A 22,266-nucleotide genomic window follows, 5' to 3' on the forward strand; every position below is an offset into this window, starting at 1 on the left:
CCTCACATTCAAGGCCAAATCAATAATATATACCACAAAAAGCAGAAGAGACCTACTACTGAGCCTTGCGGGACCCGAATGGAAACAGCCTTCCAGTCGCAAAAACAACCGTCAACCACGGCAGGACCAACTCGGGTTAGATACAGAGTGAAGCTCCTCCAACACTGTCCCTTCAACAATCCCAGGGCAGGTACAACAGAGGTTAGATACAGAGTAAAGCTCCATCAACACTCTCCCATGCTCTGTGTGTGGGTGCCAGTCCGACACCGGATGAGATCTACTAACAGAGGCCGGGATGTTGCCTGGGCCTTCCCCAGAGATCACTGCCTCCCCCCATTCTCGGTGATTCCACCTCTCTGTGATGCTGTGACCCTGATTCTCTCTCTCTCTCTCTCTCTCTGTCATTCCACTCTCTCTCTGACCAGTCTCTATCACACACTCAGTCCCCGTCTCTCCCTCTCTCTGTATGTATCTCCCCTGTTTCTCTCTCTCTGCCTGTTTCTCTCTCTCTCGCGTCCCTCGATCGGTCACTCTCACTCTCCCCCTTGTCTTTCTCAGTCTTCCCCTCTGTCTCTTTTTAACTTTTTGTGCTCTCCTTCTCTTTATCCTCTCTCTGCCTCATCCCCTCTTCTCTCTCTCTCTGAACCTCTCTCTCTCTACTCTCTCTTTCTCACCTTACTCTTTCTATCTCTCTCTCTCTGTCCCACTCTCTCTCCCTCTACCTTCTGTCTCCTTTTACTCTCTCTTTCTCACCCTCCTCTGTCTCTGTCTCTGTCTCTCTCTCTCTCTCTCTCTCTTAATCGCTCTGCCTCTACTCTCTCTCTCTCTCTCTCTCCCTCTATACTCTCCCTTTCTCTTGCCCTCTACTCTCTCTCTCTCTGTACCCGTCCTCTCTGTGATAATAAACTGATTGGCAAAAGATCCAGAGGGGAAATGAGGACACACTTTTCACTGAGGTTTATTATGATTTGGAATGCAACATATGAAAGAACAGTGAAACCACATTCCATAAGAACTTTCAAAAGGCAATTGGACATGCCCTTGAAGAGGACTAATTTGCAGGGTTGTGGGGAAAAAGCTGGGATGTGGGAATAAATCGGGCACTTCTTTCAAAGTGCCAGCACAGGTATGACGGGCCGAATGTGTGGTAAATTCCAGGATTTCGTAGACTGTACAGCTCAGAAACAGGCCATTCGGCCCAACAGTTCCATGCCAGTGATTATGCTCCAAACGAGCCCCCTCCCATATTTCTTCATCTAACCCCATCACCATATCCTTCTATTCATTTCGCATCTCATTGAAACATATAAAATAGAATATAAGATTCGGAGGGGGCTTGACAGGATCGATGCTGAGAGATTGTTTCCCCTGGCTGGCGAGTGTCGAACAAAGGCGAACAGTCTTCGGACAAGGGGTCGGCCATTTACGACTGAGATGAGGAGGAATTTCTTCACTCAGAGGTTTGCGAATCTTTGGAATTCTCTCCCCCAGAGGGCTGTGGATGCTCAGTCGTTGAGTATGTTCAAGGCTGGGATTGATAGATTTTTGGACTTTAGGGGAATCAAGGGGTATGGGGATCGGGCGGGAAATTGGAGTTGAGGTGGAAGTTCAGCCATGATCTGATTGAATGGCGGAGCAGGCTCTCTCTCTCTCTGCATGTATCTCCCCTTAAATCCATCTTTGCTATTCGTCTCAACTATCCTTTGTGGTAGCAAGTTTCACATTCTCAGCACCATCTGGGGAAAGAAGTTTCTCCTGCATTCATTTTTCGATTCAATTCGATTTATTCGTGACTATCTTATAATAATGACCCCTGGTTCTGGTCTCCCCTGCAAGCGGAAACATCTTCTCTGCGTCTACCCTGTCAAACAGATCATTAATCTTAAAGACCTCTATCACGTAAGTCCTCAGTCTTCTCCTTTCTAGAGAAAAGAGCCCCAGCTTTTTCTCTCTTTCCTGACATGTGCAACCTCTCAGTTCTATGATATTGTTTGAGAAAACTGAGCTCGATGCACTCTAGAAATGTATTGCCCTTATGTCCCAGTCTATGTGAAAATTAAAATCTCCCTTCCTAACTGCTTTGCCTGAGCTACAGGCGCCTCTGATCTCCGTATTTCTGTGTAGGCTCAATACTTCCTGTTTGAAGTATTTGTTTCATTAAATGAATGTTTTTCATGCCCCAGTTCACCTCAGTGTGTTGAGATCTCCAGTGTGATGGAGCTGTCTGCGGGTTCAGGTTATGATCAGCAACTTGATTCTGTGATCCGGGACTGACAGCGCACCCATTTTAAACTGACATAAAATGTTCTAGGACTGACAGCCCAACCCTTTTAAACTGACACAGAGTTAACCGGCCACTTCCTAGAAGAGCTTCTGGCACTTTCAATTTGCTTTGCAAGTTGGCATTCCCGGGAAACAAATCCTCTGCAGCTGACTATCAAAGGAACTGCTGGAGGGTAGCAATTTATGAAAATGTACAACATAGGCCTGAAATATCTGTAATCTCTGCAACAATGTATAACATAGGCCTGAAACATCTGTAATCTCTGCAACAATGAATAACGTAGGCCTCAAACATTTGTAATCGCTGCAACAATGTATATCATAGGCATGAAACATCTGTAATCTCTGCAACAATGAATACGTAGGGTTGAAACATTTGTAATCCCTGAAACAACGTGTAGCACAGGCCTGAATCATCTCTAATCTCTGTAAAATTGTATAACATAGGTCTGAAACATCTCTAATCTCTGTAAAATTGTATAACATAGGTCTGAAACATCTCTAATCTCTGTAACATTGTATAACATAGGCCTGAAACATCTCTAAACTCTGTAAAATTGTATAACATAGGCCTGAATCATCTCTAATCTTGATGCAGCACTAAATCTGACCTCTCTCTCCTGCTCGCTGCTCGACTCTTTAATATCTCACCGAGTCTGGTCTCTCTTCCACCCGCCCCTCTCGGGCAGTCAGCAGCATGATTCTAAGTACCGAGAGCAGCACTTTCATCACACACAAATATATACAGTCACATGCACACACATACAAACACATATAGGCACATCCATACACAGAAAAGCACATCCACACACATAAAGTCACAGATGCGCACACACATACACACACACATGAACATACACATACATACAGGCACATACACACATATACACGCATATACTTACATATAAAGTCACAGACACACACATAGGGCAAAAACACAAACATGTATATATATATATATATAAAGGCACATACATACATATACACACACACACACTCATACGGGCACACACACACACACATAAAGGCACATACACACACATACGGGAACATACACACATATACACACATACACACACATAAAGCCACACACACACACATAAAGGCAGATACGCACAAATATTCATACATACTCATACAGGCAAATACACACACATAAAGGCACATGGACACACATCAAGGCACATGCACAGACATACACATACACAAACATAAAGGTATAGAATCATGGAAAGTTAAAGCACAGAAGGAGGTAATTCGGCCCACTGTGTCCGTGCCGGCCGATAAAGAGCTATGCAGCTTAATCCCACTTTCCAGCACTTGGTCCGTAGCCGTGTAGGTTACGGCACTTCAAGTGCTCATCCAAGTGTTTTTTAAATGAGTTGCGAGTTTCTGCCACTTCCACCCTTTCAGGCAGTGAGTTCCAGACCCCCACCACCCTCTTGATGAATTTCTTTGTCCTCAACTCCCCTCTAATCCTTCTACCAATTCCTTTAAATCTGTGTCCCCTGGCACTGACATCTCTGCTAAGAGAAATAGGTAATTTTTATCCACTCTATCTAGTCCCATCATTATATTATGTACCTCAAGTAAATCTCTCCTCAGCCTCCTTTGTTCCAATGAAAACAAACCCCAGCCTATCCAATCTTTTCTCATAGCTAAAATTCTCCAGCCCTTGCAATGTCCTCGTAAATCTCCTCTGTACCCTACTGAGTGCAATCACATCTTTCTTTTAATGTGTGACCAGAACAACACGCAGTATTCAAGCTGTGGCCTAACCAATGATTTATATAGTTCTCGTATAACCTCCCTGCTCTTATATTCTATGCCTCGGCTAATAAAGGAATGTATTCCATATGCCTTCTTAAGCACCTTATCTACAAGTCCTGCTACCTTCAGGGATCTGTGGATATGCACTCCAAGGTCCCTTTGTTCCTCTACAACTCTCAGTATCCTCCCATTTATTGTTTATTCCCTTGCCTTGTTTGCCTTTCCCAAATGCATTATCTCACACTTCTCTGGATGGAATTCCATTTGCCACTTTTCTGCCCACCTGACTTGTCCATTAATATCTTCCTGCAGTCTCCAGCTTTGCTCCTCACTGAAAACAACACAGCCAATTTTTGTATCACCTGCAAACTTCTTGATCAAGCCCCCCACATTCAAGTCCAAACCATTAATATATACCAGAAAAAGCAACGGACCGAGTACTGAACCTTGCAGAACCCGCCTGAAAACAGCCTTCCAGTCGCAAAGATGCCCTTCGACCATTTCCCTTTACTTCCTGCTACTGAGCCAATCAATCACTCTCACTTGGATCACATGGGATTGTACTTTTTAACCAGTCTGCCATGTGGGAGCTTGTCAAAAGCCTTGCTAAAATCCATGTACACGAGATCAAACGCGTTACCCTCCTTCTTACCTGCTCAAAAAATTCAATCAAGTTAGTCAGACACGACCCTCCCTTAACAAATCCAAGCTGACTGTCCTTGATTAACCAGTGCCTTTCTAAATGAAGGTTAATGTTATCCCTCAGAATCGATTCCAATAATTTGCCCACCACCGAGGTTAGACTGACTGCATATATTACTCTATCTATCTCTTTCTCCCTTTTTACACAATGGTACAGATTGAAGAGTCCTCCAATCCTCTGTCACATACCTGTAGCCAGGGAGGATTGGAAAATGATGGTCAGAACCTCCGCTAATGCCTCCCTTGTTTTTTCTGAGCAGCCTGGGATACATTTCATCCGGGCCGAGTGATTTATCGACTGTCAAAAATTCCAATCTCGTTAATATTTCCTCTCTCGCTATGTTTATCCCATCCAATATTTCACACTCCTCCTTCTTAACTTCAATTCCTGCATTATCCCTCTCCTTTGTGAAGACAGAATTAAAGTATTCATTTAGAACCATACCCACATTTTCCACCTCCACACATGGGTTAGCTTTTTGATCTCCAATAGTCTGTACTTTTTCCACAGTTATCCTCTTGCTCTTTATGCATTTATAAAACATTTTTTGGGTTTTCCGTAATTTTAATTACCAGTATTATTCTTTGCTTTCCGAATTTCCTTTTAAATTTCACCGATTTAATTTAATTTCATTTTCCATACTCCTCTAGGCTTTCTGCAGTATTGAGCACTTGGTGTCTGACATAAGATTCCTTTTTTTTGCTTTATCTTACCCTGTATGCTACTTGTCACCCAGGAGGCTCTAGATTTGGCAGTCCCACCCTTTATCTTTGTGGCAACACGTTTACTCTGAAACCCTTGAATTTCCCTTTTAATGGCTCCGACTGCTCTGACACTGATTTAACTTCAAGTAGCTGTTTCTATTTCACTTTTGCTAAATCACTTCTCAGCTTAGTAAAATTGGCCTTAACCCAATTTTGAACTTTAACTCCTGTTCTATCTCTCCTCCACCCTATTTCATCTAACCCTATCAGCATACACTTCTGTTCATTTCTCCCTCGTGTGTTTATATCGGGATTTAAAAGGGATTTGGGTGTCCTTGTGGAGGAATCATAGAAAGTTAGCATGCAGGTACGACAATCAATTAGGATGGCAAATGGCATGTTAGCCTTTATTGCAAGGGGGTTGGGTTAAATAGTAAGGGGGACTTGCTGCAATTGTACAGGGCTCTGGTGAGATCGCACCTGGAGTGCTGTGTACAGTTTTGGCCTCCTTACCTAAAGAAAGATATACTTGCCTTAGAGAAGATTCAAAGAAGGTTCATTTGGTTAATTTCTGCTCCCTAGATTCATCTCAATTTGTGGAAATACGCTGAGCAAAATATCAGGTATTGCTTGCCAGCTATTCAAAAATTTCACATCAAATTAGAAAATGAACAAACAGATTCAGTAACAGAGACGGACTGTCAAAAATAAGGAAAAACAAGGTCCAAAAGATTCGCAGAGAGAACCAAATCAGAGGCATGGATAATTCATGGATGAAGAAGAGTGTGTAAATGTCACTTGAGGATGGAAGATAATAAAATTAGTTCAAGAATCGAGGCTGCATGAGACGTGGAGGCAGAGGTGCAGCAGAAGTTAGGACCAAAAGCAGGCTTCGCTCTCGAGCAATGTCAAAATCTTGCAGGATTCCATGCCACTGGTGGGCCTTGCACATCCTGAGCAGCTCATTTGCGAACTAGGGGTGCAGAAGCTGTGATCAGCTCATGCAATGTGTTCAGAGTACAGGCTGGGATCAGTGTGAAAGTGTTTGTGTTTGGATAGTCCTGTTGCATCAGGGATCTTAACTTAGAACGAAGACCCGGACAGAGAGAGAAAGTGGGTAAGTGACAGACAGATAGGAAACAGTGACAGGTGGAAATAAGTGAGAGAGAGGGAGATTTAGAGAGAGAGAGAAGAGAGGGTAGGCGAGATAGAATAAGGCAGAGAGATAGAAAGGGGGGAGGGAAGTTAGAGCAGCAGCGATGGAAAGGAAGAGAATGAGGCAGAGAGAGAAAGACGAGCGAGAGACAGGAAAGCGGCAGAGTTGGCGAGAAACAATGATGCAGAGAGAAGAGAGAGGGACGATACAGATGGAGTGAGGGGGAATGAGAGCGAGGCAAGAAGAGGGAACGAGAGATAGAGAAGAGAACAAGGCAGGAAGTGTAAGAGAGACGAGGCAGAGTGAAATAAGCTAGAGGTAGCGAGAGAGAGAGAGCGATTGAGAGATCGAAAAGAGAGACCCCGTCAAACTGAATGAAAGAGGGAGAACGAGGCAGGGAGTGACAGGGCCAGAGTTAAATAAACAGAGGCAGAGAAATCAGAGGCAGAGAAAGATGAAGCATAGAGAGAGATAAATTAAGTCAAAGAGAGAAAGAGTGAGTGAAAACGAGACCGAGAGATTCGGCAGAGGCAGAGAGAGCGACAGAAGTTGGAACATGTTTTATCTTTGCTTCCCAACACAGTTAAATATTTCTTATATTTTTTATTCTTCTAATGTAAGAGCGCTGTTGGGTTATAATCACAGGTTTTGAACCCATACAATTGTGTTCAGTAAGTAATGATTTTGATATAGTTACTGATGTCAGAGCAGCTTCATCCAACAGCATCGAGTTATACTGCCAGATTCACATGGGTCTCTTGTCAATCTCCCTCAACACTGGCACATCAACTCTCCCAGGGCAGGTACGGCAAGGGTTAGATAGAGAGTGAAGCCCCATCTACACTGTCTCCATCAAATACTCCCAGGGCAGGAAGAGCACGGGCTAGATTCAGAGTTAAAGCTCCCGCTTTAATGACCAATCAAGCAATCTGATGGGCCTGATGCAATGTGTGTCTCCTTCCAATCTTCCTGAAGAAACCCGGTCAAGTGAGATATCTTGAACCTTGAACGCCTGTCTTATTTCAGTAATTTTCTGAATGTGTTATTAGGCACTTTCAGAGATTCCCTGCTCTGGTCTCCTCTTCTCATTACCGACGATTCCGACATCTTCCCGCAGCCTCATAAGACCCCTGAGCATGCAAACCTGGGACACAATGATCCAAAAGAGAAACAAGACACGGATATGAAGCTGTGATCAATGCAGTGAGATTTATTTCTGAGTACAGCCCATTATTCAGACAGCAGTAATACAGGGTCCGAGGGTTATGGGACGAACACAATCAAACAGAGCCTGCTCCCCGTGAACGAAGGTTTCATTCAGTGAGAACTTGGAGCGCTCGGGCTGGTGAGAATCCATCACTGGATCTTTCACTAGTTCGGCCTGCAACAATGGAACCCATCGTGGCAGATCAGCAGCAGAGTCTCCTCGTTTGTGTTACAAGATCCCTCACGACACATTGCTCCAAGCGAGCTGCAGTTGAAAACGTGCACTAAAATACAAAACGAAGAGTTAATTAATTGACCGTTCTGAACAAAGAGGGTGGGAGATCAATGAGAAAACATGAAGCTGAGTCTGTCCGTGTTACCGGGACTGACTCTGGACCACACATGAACCTCAGCTCATTTTTACTTCATTAAACCTCGCATTGACCTCTCCCCGACCTGTAGAGACTCACTCTTTGTTCTCAAGGGCAGCACAATAGGTTTTCCACAGAATGGAGCCCACCATTCCCGCTATCTGAGACCAGAGACAAAGAAAAGAAAGATCTGACATTTATATCGAGCCTTTCCCGTCAACAGAAGGGTCGAAGGTGTTTCAAAGACAAAGGATTATTTCTGAAGTGCCGACACCATGTTGGCACCAAATTGCTCACAGCAAAGTCCCACAAACAGAAAATGAGATTGACAGTGTGGGGAGTTTCTGGTCATGTTAGTTGAGAGAGTAATGTTGGTCCAAGACACCAGGAGAACTCCCAGCTCTTCAAATAATGCCACCAAATGTTTCCTGCCCCATGAACGGGAAGACAAGGTCTCCGTTTAACGATTCATTCAAAAATGACACCTCCAACAGTGCAGCACTCCCCCAGTGCTGGGCTGTATGTACTGGAGTGGAACATCAACCCACAACATGTTCACTCAATTCCCAACTGAGGCAAACTGACACCCGGCGACTGAACTTGATAGTTTCACTGTTGATTCCTCTACTCAGTTCATGTCCTCATATTCTGATCTCTATGTAGACTGCAGAATTATTAGGATTCAGAAACCTGTTTTGAAACCCTTTTGATCCAATCCCTTCCCCTCATGTTATGAAAATCTGACTCGTGTCTGGGGTCCGGTTCCACAGATGCCTCCAGTATCGCTCCCAATTCACCATTCTTCATCTGGGTCTGAGCAGTGAGTGTGGGGGAAAGGGGCTGAAGGAGTTCCTGATGCCGTTCGCACTCTTACACTTTGTAGCAGGTAGCACTGATTGGGAGCAGGAACTGTGAGTTTCGCCCTCCCTAATACCTGGGAACTGAGACCAATTACTGAGTCTCCCAAACAGGTCAATGCTCCGGCTGAGATCCACTGACTTGGCACTGGCCAGTAATTTGTGCTTTAATTCCTGGTCTGTTTGGATCATCAAACAACACCCACCATCCCCACTACCCGCTCAGGTACCGACTAAACAATCGGGGGATTTAGTTGGTTCAGGTTAAATTCTTCAATCATTCTTACAATAATATTCATTTAACCAATCAAACCGTGAGCTTCATTCAGATCATAAAATAGTTTAAACAAAACTTGGTGTTGCGAGATCAGAGAAACTTACCTCCGCGACTTGCGACAACGACGCGTCCTCCCAACCTCCACCAATCAACAGTGATGGACTGAGTCAGCACCAGGACTCCAAATACCAAGAGCAGGACTTTCATCATCTTCCGCTGAGTTCCTCAGAGTCAGGATCAGACGGCTGGAGTACACAAGTTCTGTATCTAGACTCAGAGAGTTTGCTGTATTTATAATCGCATACACGGGGAGGGACTCTCTGAAAATATTCGGAGAAAACGAATTTCCCTTCTGTGTAACCGTGAATCAGTTGGCAGCTTGCCTCAGTTGGCAGTTCTCTATCTTTCAGATCACAAGGTTGTGTTTTTGGCCCCACTTCTGGTTTTAAAACTCGAGCTGATCTGACAGGATGTGCCAGGCACACAAGCAGGACATTTCACCCTTAACTCCACCCAAAGTATTGCATCCACATGAGCTCGAAATCAGACCCCTCTCTCCTGCACGCTTCCCGTGCACTTTAATATGCCATCTGGTGTGATGTCTCTGGTGTGATGACTCCAAGAACCGAGAGAAGAGCTTCCATCAGTTCTGGCACAGAGAGTTGTCTGCATTTTTTCATCAGACACACGGGGACTGACCGCTCTCTGAAAAAATCCTGGGAAAAGTTGTTTCCTTTCTGTGTGACTGTTGATCAGTTGGCAGCTGGACGAAGTTGGCAGTTCTCGATCTTTCAGATCACAAGGTTGTGAGCTGTGGCCCAACTAAAAGGCTTAACACGTGAGTTCAGGTGACAGAATGTGACAGATACACGAACAGGACATTTAACCCATCAACTCCAACTACAGTATTATCTCCACGTGAAGTCAATATATAACCCGTCGCACCTGCTCGCTCACCTTGCTCCTTAGTATTTCACAGTCTGATCTCTGTTCTACCGGTAAACAGACACAGAATGTTCATGGACTGACTGCACATCGCTTTTAAATTGACACGGAATGACCCGGGACTGACAGCACACCCCTTTTAAACAGGGACAGGATGATCCGAGACTAACAGCAAACCCCTTTTAAACAACCACAGAATGATCCGGGACTGACAGCACAGCCCTTTTAAACAGGGACAGGATGATCCGAGACTAACAGCAAACCCCTTTTAAACAACCACAGAATGATCCGGGACTGACAGCACATCCCTTTTAAACAGACACAGAATGATTCGGGACGAACAGCAAACCCCTTTTAAACAGATACAGAATGATCCGGGAATGACAGCACACCCCTTTAAAACAGACACAGAATGATCCGGGAATGACAGCACACCCCTTTAAAACAGACACAGAATGATCCGGGAATGACAGCACACCCCTTTAAAACAGACACAGAATGATCCGGGAATGACAGCACACCCCTTTTAAACAGGGACAGAATGATCCGGAACTAACAGCAAACCCTTTTGAAACAGACACAGAATGATCCGGTACTGACAGCAAATCCCTTTTAAACATACAGAATGATCCGGGACTGACAGCGCATCCCTTTTAAACGGACAGAATGATCCGGGACTAACAGCAAACCCTTTTTAACCAGACACAGAATGATCCGGAAATGACAGCGCATCCCCTTTAAATAAAAACTAAATGATTGGGGATTGAAGTTGAGGAGGAGTGTGAAATATTGGATGGGATAAACATAGTGAGAGAGGAAGTATTAAGAGGATTAGCTTCTTTGAAACGGGATAAATCACTCGGGCCGGATGAAATGTATCAGAGGCCGTTCAAAGAAGACAGGGAGGAAATAGCGGAGGCTTCAACAATCATTGTTCAAACTTTACTGGATACAGGGGCAGTGCAGGAGTATTGGAGGACTGGGAACATTGTACCGCTGTTTAAAAAGGGAGTGAGGGATCGGCCGATTATTACAGGCCAGTCAGCCTAAACTCAGTGGTTGGCAAATTATTGGTATCAATTCTGAGGAACGGGATATACTGTCACTTAGCAAAGGCATGAACTGATCAAGGACAGTCAGCACGGATTTGTTAAGGGGAGATCGTGTCTGACTGACTTGATGGAATGTTTCGATGAGGTGACAAGGAGGATCGATGAGAGTAGCGCAATTGATGTAGTCCACATGGATTTTAACAAGGCTTTTGACAAGGTCCCACATGGCAGATTGATCAAAAAAGTAAAGGCCCATGGGATCCAAGGGAGAGTGGCAAATTGGATCCGAAATTGGCTCTTTTGCAGGAAGCAAAGTGTAATGGTTGACGGATATTTTTGCCACTGGAAGGCTGTTTCCAGTGGGGTGCCGCACTGCTCGGTACCAGGTCCTTTTCTTTTTGTGGTATACATTAACGATTTGGACTGAAACGTAGTGGGCACGATTAAGAAAGTTGCGGATGACACAAAGATAGGCCTTGTGGTTGACAGTGACGAGGAAAGCTGTAGACTGCAGGAAGATATCAATGTACTGGTCAGGTGGGCAGAAAAGTGGCGAATGGAATTCAATCCGGAGAAGTGCGAGGTAATGAATTTGAGGAGAGCAAACAAGGCAAGGGAATACACAATAAATGAGAGGATACTGTGAGGTATAGATGAAGTGAGGGACCTTGGAGTGCATATCGACAGATCCCTGAAGGTTGCAGGAAAGGTTGATAAGGTGGTTAAGAAGGCATATGGAATGCTTTCCTTTGTTAGCCTAGGCATAGAATATAAAAGCAGGGATGTTATGCTGGAACTGTATAAAACACAACTGAGGCCACAATTTGAGTACTGCGCACAGTTCTGATCACCACATTGCTGGAAGGATGTAATTGCACGAGAGAGGCTGCAGAGGAGATTTACGAGGATGTTGCCAGGACTGGAGAATTTTACCTCGGCTGGTGTTGTTTTCCTTGTAATAGAGGAGGCGGAGGGGTGATTTGATTGAGGTGTCCTAAATTATGAGGGGCCAAGATAGAGCAGGTTGGAAGGACCTATTTCCCTTAGTGGAGGGGTCAATAATCAGGGTGCATGAATTTAAAGTGATTTGCAGAAGGTTTAGAGCGGAAATGAGGAATCTTTTTAAACCCAGAGAGTGGTGGGCGTCTGGAACACACTGCCTGAGAGGGTGGTAGAGGCAGAAACCCTCAACTCATTTAAAAAATGCCTGGATGTGCACCTGAAGAGCCTTGACCTACAGGACCATGGACAAAATGCGGGAACGTGGGATTGGGCTGGATGGCTCGTTTCTCAGCTGGCGCGTACACGATGGGGAGAATGGCCTCATTCTGTTCCGCAATTTTTCTATGACTCTATGATTCTAGGCATGGAATGATCTGGGACCGACAGCGCACGCCTTTTAAACAGCCACAGAATGATTCGGGGCTGACAGCACACCCCTTCTAAACAGGCCCAGAATGATCCGTGACTGACAGCACACCCCAACTAAACAGCCACAGAATGATTCGGGACTGACAGCACACCCCAACTAAACAGACACAGAATGATCCGGGACTGACAGCACATCCCATTCTAAACAGACACAGAATGATTCGGGACTGACAGCACACCCATTCTAAACAGCCACAGAATGATTCGGGACTGACAGCACACCCCAACTAAACAGGCACAGAATGATCCGTGACTGACAGCACACCCCAACTAAACAGGCCCAGAGTGATCCTGGACTGGTATATATTAAACACCTGGACTTGGGTATACAGGATATAATTTGAAAGTTAGCAGAAGAGACGAAACTCAGAAACGGGGTAAACAATGTAGAGGATAGTAACAGTCTTCAGGAGGACACAGACAGACTGGTGAAATGGGTCCATCCATGGCAGATGTAAATTAACGAAGAGAAGTGTGAAGTGATCCGTTTGCTGGAAGAATAGGAGAGGCAATGTGGGAGAACAGAGCGATCTGTGGGTATATGTGCACAAATTTTTGAAGGTGGCAGGACAAGTTGAGAAGGCAGTAAAAGATGAGAGATCCCGGACTTTATTAATAGAGGATAGAGGACAAATGGAAGAATAATATACTAAAACTTTATAAAACAATGCTTAGGCCTCAACGGGAGTATTATGTCCAATCTGAGCACCGCACTTTAGGAAGGATGTCAAAGCCTCAGAGAAGGTACAGAAGAGGTTTACTAGATTGATTCCTGGGATGAGGGACTTCAATTATGTGGAGTGACTGAAGAAACTGCTTTGTTCTCCTTGGAATAGAAAAAAGTTAAGGGGTGATTTGATAGAGGTATGCAAAATCATTAACAGTTTTAATAGAGTAAATAATTAGAAGCTGTTTGCAGTGGCAAACGGGTCGGTAACCAAAGGACTCAGATTTAAGATGATCGGCAAAAGAGCCAGTGAAGATATGCGGTCGGTTTTTTTCCGCAGCGAGTTGTAATGATCTGGAATGCGCTGCCTGAAAAGTGGTGGAAGCAGATTCAATAGTAACTTTCATACTAATGTGTAAAAGTGAATTGGATAAATTCTTGAAGGGTAAATAATTGCAGGGCTTTGAGGAAAGAGCAGTGAAATGTGTAACATGGGCCTGAATCATCTCTAATGTACACAACAATGTGTAACATAGGCCTGAATCATCTCTAATGTACACAACAATGTGTAACATAGGCCTGAAACATCTCTAATGTACACAACAATGTGTAACACAGGCCTGAAACATTACTAATCTCTGAACCACTGTGTAACATAGGCTTGAAACATCGGCAATCGTTGCAACAATGTATAAAATAGGCCTGAAACATCTGCAATCGTTACGACAACTTGTAACATAGGCCTGCAACATTTCCAATCCCTGCAACAATATAAAGCATAGCTCTGAAACATCGCTATCTCAACAATAATATATGACTTAGGTCAGAAACGTCTCTAATATTTGCAACAATATATAAAATAGGCCTGAAACATCTCTAATTATGACAACAATGCATAACATGGGTCTAAAACTTCTCTTAACTCCACAAAAATATATAACATAGGCTTGAAACATTTCTATTGTCTGCAACAATATATAACATATGCCTGAAACATATTTAATCTCTACATCAATGTATGCAATAAGGCTAAATCTTCTCTAATCTCAACAACAATGTGTACCATAAACCAGAAACGTCTCTAATCTCTTACACAATGTATACAATAAGCCTGAAACTTCTCTAAATGCCACAACAATGTATAACATGGGCCTATATCAGCTCCAATATCTACAACAATGTATAACATGGGCCTGAAACATATAATCTCTGCAACAAGATGTAACATAGGCCTTAAACATATCTAATCTCTGCAGCAATGTATAAAAAAGAACTGAAGCATCTTTAATCTCAACAAAAATGTGTTACACATGTCAGAAAAATCTTTACTCTCTGCAACAATATAAAAAAAAGGCCTGAAACCATTCTAAACTCAACAATAATATATAACATAGGCAGCAAGCGGCTCTGATTTTTGCAACAAGATATAAAATAGGCATGAATCATCTCTAATATCTCTAACAATGTATAATATAGGCCAGGATCATTTCTAATCTCTGCAACAAGATGTAACATAGGCTTAAAACATCTGTAACATCTGTTACAATGTATAACAAAGACCTGAATCATTTCCAATGCCTAAAACAATGTGTAACGTAGGACTGAAACATCACTAATCTGTAAAACAAGGTGGGACACAGGCCCGAAACATTTCTACCCATTGCAACAATGAGCAACAAAGCCCTCAACTATCTGTAATCTTTGCAACAATGTATAACATTATCCTGAAACAGCTGGCATCTCTACAACAATGTGTAACATCGGCCTGAAATATCTGCAATCGCTACAGCAATATCTTACATGGTCCTCAAACATCACTAATTTATACAACAATCGATAAAATTGACGTGGAACATCTCTAATCTCTACAACAATGCATAACATCGGCCTGCAACAATGTAGAAAATGGGCCTGATACAACTCTAATCATAGAAACATAGAAACATAGAAAATAGGAGCAAGAGTCGGCCATTCGGCCCTTCGGGCCTGCTCCCCCATTCAAAATGATCATGGCTTATCGTCGAACTCAGCATCCTGTTCCCGCTTTTTCCCCCTCACCCTTTAGCATTAAGAAATATATCTATCTCCTTCTCAAATACATCTAATGACTTGGCCTCCACTGCATTCTGTGGTAGAGAATTCCACAGGTTCACCACCCTCTGAGTGAAGAAATTTCTCTTCATCCCTGCTCCTGTACTCAAATCCTGATGCAATGAAGGCCAACATACCATTCGCCTTCGTAACTGCTTGCTGCATCTGAATGCTTGCTTTCAGCGACTGGTGTACGAGGACACCCAGGTCTCATTGCACCTCCCCTTTTCGCAATCTATCACCATTCAGATAATAATCACTACAAAAATGTATGACAAAGGGTAAAAACGTCTCCAATCCCGACAGTAATGTGTGACATAAGCCTGAAACATCTCCAATCTCTTGCAACAGTGTATAACATATGTCTGAAATATATCTAATTTCTACATCAATGTGTAACATGGGCCTGAAACATCTCTAATCTCCAGAACAATCTGTAAAATAGGCCCGAAACATCTGTGATCGTTGCAACAATGTATATCATGGCCCTGTCACTTTTATATCTTGTAATACTATGTAACACATTGTTGTAGAGATTAGAGATGTTTCAGGCCAATGCTACACATTGTTGAAGAGATTAGAGATGTTTCAGGCCTATGTTAGACATTTTCCGAGATTAGAAATGTTTCCAGCCTATGTTATAGATTGCTTTTGAGCTTCGAGATGTTGGAGGGCCATGTTACACATTTTTGAAGAGATTACATGTGTTTCAGGCCTATGTTGCACATTGTTGTAGAGATTGAAGATGTTTGAAGCCTACTTTAGACATTGTAGTAGAGATTAGACATCTATCAGGACGATGCTGCACGTTGCAGTCGCGATTACAGGCGTTGCAGCCTGTGTTACACGTTGTTGTATAGATAACATGTTTCAGGCCTGTATTACACATTGTTATGGAGATTAGAAATGTTTCTAGCTCATGTGATACATTGTTGTTGGGATTGCAGATGTTTCAAGCCGGTGTTACGCATCTTTGTACAGATTAGAGACGTTCCAGGTCTATTTTTTTGCATTGTTGTCAAGATTCGAGTTTTTTCATGCCTTTGTTATGCATTGTTGTAGAGATCAGAGAGGTTCCAGGTCTATTTTAAACAATGTTGTCGAGATTAAAAATGTCTCAGAGATTGCAGATGATTCAGGCCTATGTTCCGGGTTGTTGTAGAGATTACAGATGCTTCTGGCCTATATTTCACGTTGCTTTAACGATTACAGATGTTTCAGGCCTGTGTTACCATAGTTGTACAGAAGACCGATGTTTCAGTCCCATGTTGTACATTGTTGAGAAGATAACAGTTATTTCAGGTCTGCGTTGCACATTTTTGCAATGAAAAGTGGTAATTTAGGCCTGTGTTCCACATCGTTGTAGAGATTAGTGCTGTTTCTGGCCTATGTGATACATTGTTTCAGAGATTACAGATGTTTCAGGCCTCTCTTACACACTGTTGCGAAGATTACAGACGTTTCCGGTCTCTGTTGCACAATTTTGCAATGAGTGGAAATGATTGAGTCCGTTGTTATACATTGTTCGAGAGATTGGAGATGTTCCAGGCCCATGTTATACAATGTTGCAGAGATTAGAGATGCTCCAGGCCTATGTTGCATATTGTTGTAGATATTGGAGCTGCTTAAGGCCTATATTACACATTGTTGTATCATTGGAGATGTTTCAGGCCTATTTCATATATTGCTGCAGCGAGTCGAGATGTCACAGACCCATGTTACATATTGTGGTAGCCATTGCAGATATTCCAGGCATTTATTACATCATGTTGTGAAGATGAGAGATGTTTCAGGCCCATGTTGCACATTTTTGCAATGAATAGAGTTAATTAGGCCCATGATACATGCTGTTGCAGAAATTAGGAATGTTTCAGGCCCATGTTATACATTATAGCAAAAATTGCCGAAGATTCTTGTCTATGTTACAGGTTGTTGTCGAGGTTAGATTTGATTCAGGCTTATGTTTTATATCATTGCAGAGATTGGAGATGTTTCAGGCCTATCTTATACTTTGTTGCAGAGATTAGTGATGTTTCATTCCCGTGTTATATATTGATATAGAGATTAGTGAAGTTTCACTCCCCTGTTATACATTGTTGTAGAGATTAGTGATGTTTCATTCCCGTGTTATACATTGTTGCAGAGATTGGAGATGTTTTAGGCCTATCTTATACATTGCTGTACAGATTAGTGATGTTTCATTGCCCTGTTATACATTGTTGTAGAGATTAATGATGTTTCATTCGCCTGTTATACATTGTTGTAGAGATTAGTGATGTTTCATTCCAGTGTTATACATTGTTGCAGAGATTGGAGATGTTTTAGGCCAAACTGATGCATTGTTGTACAGATTAGTGATGTTTCATTGCCCTCTTATACATTGTTGTCTGGATTAATGATGTTTCATTCCCCTGTTATACATTGTTGTGGAGATGAATGAAGTTTCATTCCCGTGTTATATATTGTTGTAGAGATTAGTGATGTTTAATTCCCGTGTTATACATTGTTGTGGAGATTAATGATGTTTCAAGCCAATTTTATACATTGATGTAGAGATTAGAGATATTTCAGGCTCACGATATACATTGCTGGAGAGATTACAATTGTTTCAAGCCTATCTTACACATCGTTGCAGAGATTACACATTTTCATGCCGATGCTGTACTTTCTTGTGCCGATTACAGATGTTTCAGGCCTGTGTTACAGTTTGTTGCAGAGATTATACCTTTTCAAGCCTATGCTGTACATTGTTCTAGCGATTACAGGTTTCCCATGCCTATGCTACACATTGTTGAGAGATTGCAGATGTTTCAGGCCGATGTTACGCATTTTTCTAGAAATTAGCGATGTTCCAGGTTTATTTTGTACATTGTTGAAGAGATTAGAGATGTTTCGGGCCTATATTACATATCGTTGTCGAGATTAGAGATGTTTCAGGCCTATGTTGCACATTGTTGTAGCGTTTGCAGATGTCCCAGGTCTTTGTTACATAATGTTGTAGAGATGACAGATATTTCAGGTCCATGTTGCAGATTTTTTGCAATGAACAGAGGTCGTCAGGCCTATGTTACGCATTGTTGTCGAAATTCTTGATGTTTCAGTCCCAAGTTATACATTTTTGCAAAAATTACAGATATTTCTGACCTATATTACGGGTTGTTGTAGAGATTAGATTCGTTTCATGCCTATGTTATACATTGTTGCAGAGATTGTTGGTGTTTCAGGCTTAAGTCAGACATTGGTGCAGAGATTTTAAATGTTTCCTGTCTATGTTATACATTGTGGTAGAGACTAGATATGTTTCAGTCGTGTGTTCCTCATTGTTCTTTAAACGACAAATGTTTCAGGTTCATGTTACACATTGTTGTGAATATTACAATGTTTCATATCTATGTTGCTCATCTTTGCAATGAGCTGAGGTATTTCAGGCCTATGTTACAGATTGTTGCAGAGATTAGAGATGTTTCAGGTTGACGATACAAACTGTTGTTGAGATTAGAGGTGTTTCAGCCCTATTTTATACATTGACGTCGAGATTGGACATGTTTCAGGCCTATTTTATACATTATTGTGGAGATTAGATATATTTGAGGCTTATGCTGTATATTGTTAGAACGATTACAGATGCTTCATGCCTATGTTACACATTGTTGTAGCGATTGCAGATGTTTCAGGTCTATGTTACGCATTTTTCTAGAAATTAGACTTGTTCCAGGTCTATTATATACATTGTTGTAGAGGTTAGAAATGTATCAGGCCTATGTACACATCGTTGCAGAGATTAGAGATGTTCCAGTCCCATTGTGGTAGAGATTAGAGATGTGGTTACTCATTGTGATAGAGATTAGAGATTTTTCGGGCCCATGCGACACATTGTTGCAGCGATGACAGATTGTTCCGGCACATGTTATACATTGCTGCGAAGAGTGATGATGTTTCAGGCTATGTTGCACATTTCTGTAATTAATGGATGGGCTTCAGGCTTATGTAACACTTGTTGCAGAGATCAGAGATGTTTCTGCCCTGTTGCAGAATATTGCAGACATTAGAAATGTTTCAGGCCTATTTCATATATTGCTGCAGAGACGAGAGTTGTTTCTGGCCCATGTTACACCTTTTTGTTGAGATTTTTGCAATGAATAGAGATGTCTCAGGCCTATGTCGCACATTGTTGTAGCGATTGCAGATGTTCCAGGCCTTTGTTACATAATGTTGTAGCGATGACAGATGTTTCAAGTCCATGTTGCACATTTTTGCAATGAATACACGTGTTTCTGTCCTACCAGGTCTTGCGGACCTCAAGTGTCCACAGCGGTAGAACTGCAACTGAAGCCCGCAGCAAAGAGCACACAGCACAGGTAAGCTTTCCCATTCCTTGCCAGAACAGAATCACCACTTCCCTTCGGGCTTGAACTTGCAGGTTAACGGGAGTCCCCTGGGAAATAGTGGACAGTTTAAACTCCGGTCGCTTCAATACATTTCCTTGAAAAATAAGTTTCTTAGTGGCGTAGAAGCACAAAGAGTCCGAGAGATATCGATTCATAAATTATTAAATGTGGCAATGCTACAACAACAAGAACTTACATTCATATCATGCCCTTAACGTCCCAAGGCACTTCACGGGAGTGTTACCAAACAAAATTTGAAAAGGACCCACATAAGGAGATAGGTGACCAAATGTCTGGTCAAATAGATAGGTTTAAAGGAGTGTCCGTGAGGAAGAGAGAGAGGTAGAGAGGCGGAGAAGTTTAGGAAGGGAATTCCAGAGATCAGGGCCTAGGCAGGTCAACAAGGCCATAGAAAGTGCAAACAAAGCACTGGGGTTAATTTCTGGAAGAATAGAATTAAAAAGCAGAGAAGTCATGTTAAACTGATATAGCACTTTGAATGGACCTCACTTGGAGTACTGAGCACATTTCTGGTCCCCATGGTACAAAAATCCCGTAGAGGGACTGGAAAAAGTGCAAAATGATTTACAATGGTGATACCAGAACTGAGACATTATAACGACCAGGGAAGACTGAACAGGCTGTGGTGCATTTTTCTGGAAAAGTGAAATCCGAGAGGTGACCTTATAGAAGTCTTTAAAATGATAAAGGGGTTGTCTTGGGTCGACGGAGGGAGAATGTTTCCACATGTGGGGGAGACCAAAATTAGGATGCAAAAATATCAGAAATTCAGCAGTAAACCAATAGGAATTCAGCAGAAACGTCTTTACCCAGAGAGTCGTTGGAATGTAGAGCGTGTTAGCACAAGGAGTAGTTGAGCTGAATAGCATGAATGCATTTAAGGGGAAGCTAGATAAGTACATGAGGAAGAAAGGAATGTAAGGATATCATGATAGACTGAGGTGAAGCAGAATGGGAAGAAACTCGTGTGAAGCATGAACTATGGCATGGACCTGTTGGGCCGAATGGCTTTGTTTGTGTGCTGTAAATTCGATGTCATTTTATAGTGAATTGTGAAAAGTCGAGGTGCAGCACTCAAAACAAACTTCAGCAAGCGGCTGTGTGTCACAGAGAGTCAACACTTCGGCCGCTACGGATCTGAAGGTCTTACTTAAACTGAATGTGGGGTTTTCAAACACAGTCCTTGCTGAGAGGTTGGATTTGTGCCAAACCGAGCATTAAATGGGCGGACCGGCTTTTATGTGCCGATCAAGAGCACCCAAAACATCTTCAAAACCTCTCCCTCAATCACTGAGGCAGAAGGGAATATACGGTTATATTGATAGGATTGGATGAAATCAGTCGGGAGGAGGCTCGTGTGGAGCATAAACACCGGCGTGGATCAGTTGGGCCGTAATGGCCTGTTTCTGTGCTGAACATTCTCTGTAATTCGATGTTATTCCCTCCTTCTGCTTGGCTTCGTTCTTCGAGGGAATGGGAATTCGATAATATTGAAAATGGAGAGTCAACTTTTGTAAGTAAACTTCAGTGGGAGATCCTCTCTCGCCACGGGATGTAAAAAAATGCCGGACAGACTGAAGACTCTGAGTTAGAAATGGTCGGGTGTAAAACACATTCGGAACATGTTGGAAAAGGTTACGCCCTGTGTCTAAAAACAACGCGACAGGACTCGAAGCTGTAATCTTCTAACAGCAACACGATTCAGACTGAAATCAAGCGCCTTTTCCATTCGACCACGCGGCCACTGACACGAGAATAAAATCTATTGGAGAAAACTCTGAGCAGTTTCAGGGCCCGTGATCTCCAGGTTGAAAGGATGAACGAAAAATAACAGGTATCGAATAACTGAAAAGTTCCACTGCGAGCCGGGTTCGAATCTGCCCGAGGAAAGCCCAATGGATTTCGAATCCAACGACCTGAACCTATCGGCCATCGTAGCTGAAATCTCACAGGCACCCAAGGAGAATAATGCAGTACTGGAGGGAGAGGATGTCTTGGAGGGGTCAGAGAGTTAAGAAATAAAAGAGGTGCCATGACACTACTGGGTGTATTCTGTCGGCCACTAACCAGTGGGAAGGATATCGAGGAGCACATTTGCAGGGAAATTACAGAGAGGTGCAAAAGCCATAGAGCAGTGATAACGGGGGACTTCAACCATCCTAATATAGACTGGGGTAGTAATCATATATGCGGCACAGAGGGGGAGTAATTTTTGAAATGTATTCAGGATAACTTTCTTAACGAGTCCGTTTCCAGCCCAACGAGGAAGGAGGCATTGCTGGACTTGGATCTCGTGAATGAGGTGGGCCAAGTGGAGCAAGTTTCAGTGGGGGAGCATTAAGAG

The 22,266-nt window shown here is 42.8% G+C and overlaps 2 long non-coding RNA genes across 3 annotated transcripts in view; one reads left to right on the forward strand and one right to left on the reverse strand.

Annotated features, from left to right (window-relative positions):
• The window catches only part of LOC137307091 (uncharacterized), a 37,818-nt gene that overhangs the window by 15,381 nt on the left and 171 nt on the right, over positions 1-22,266 (forward strand). For both annotated transcript variants that reach the window (XR_010959028.1, XR_010959029.1), the window contains exon 3: positions 19,800-19,871. This is a non-coding gene — a long non-coding RNA (uncharacterized lncRNA). The remainder of the gene's footprint in view (positions 1-19,799; positions 19,872-22,266) is intronic.
• On the reverse strand, positions 7,807-9,578 carry LOC137307090 (uncharacterized). Its single transcript, XR_010959027.1, has 2 exons — positions 9,432-9,578; positions 7,807-8,106 (listed from the first exon to the last, which is right to left on the reverse strand). It is a non-coding gene; the product is annotated as an uncharacterized lncRNA (long non-coding RNA).

Source organism: Heptranchias perlo, chromosome X (assembly GCF_035084215.1).
Source record: "Heptranchias perlo isolate sHepPer1 chromosome X, sHepPer1.hap1, whole genome shotgun sequence".
Classification (NCBI taxonomy): domain Eukaryota; kingdom Metazoa; phylum Chordata; class Chondrichthyes; order Hexanchiformes; family Hexanchidae; genus Heptranchias; species Heptranchias perlo.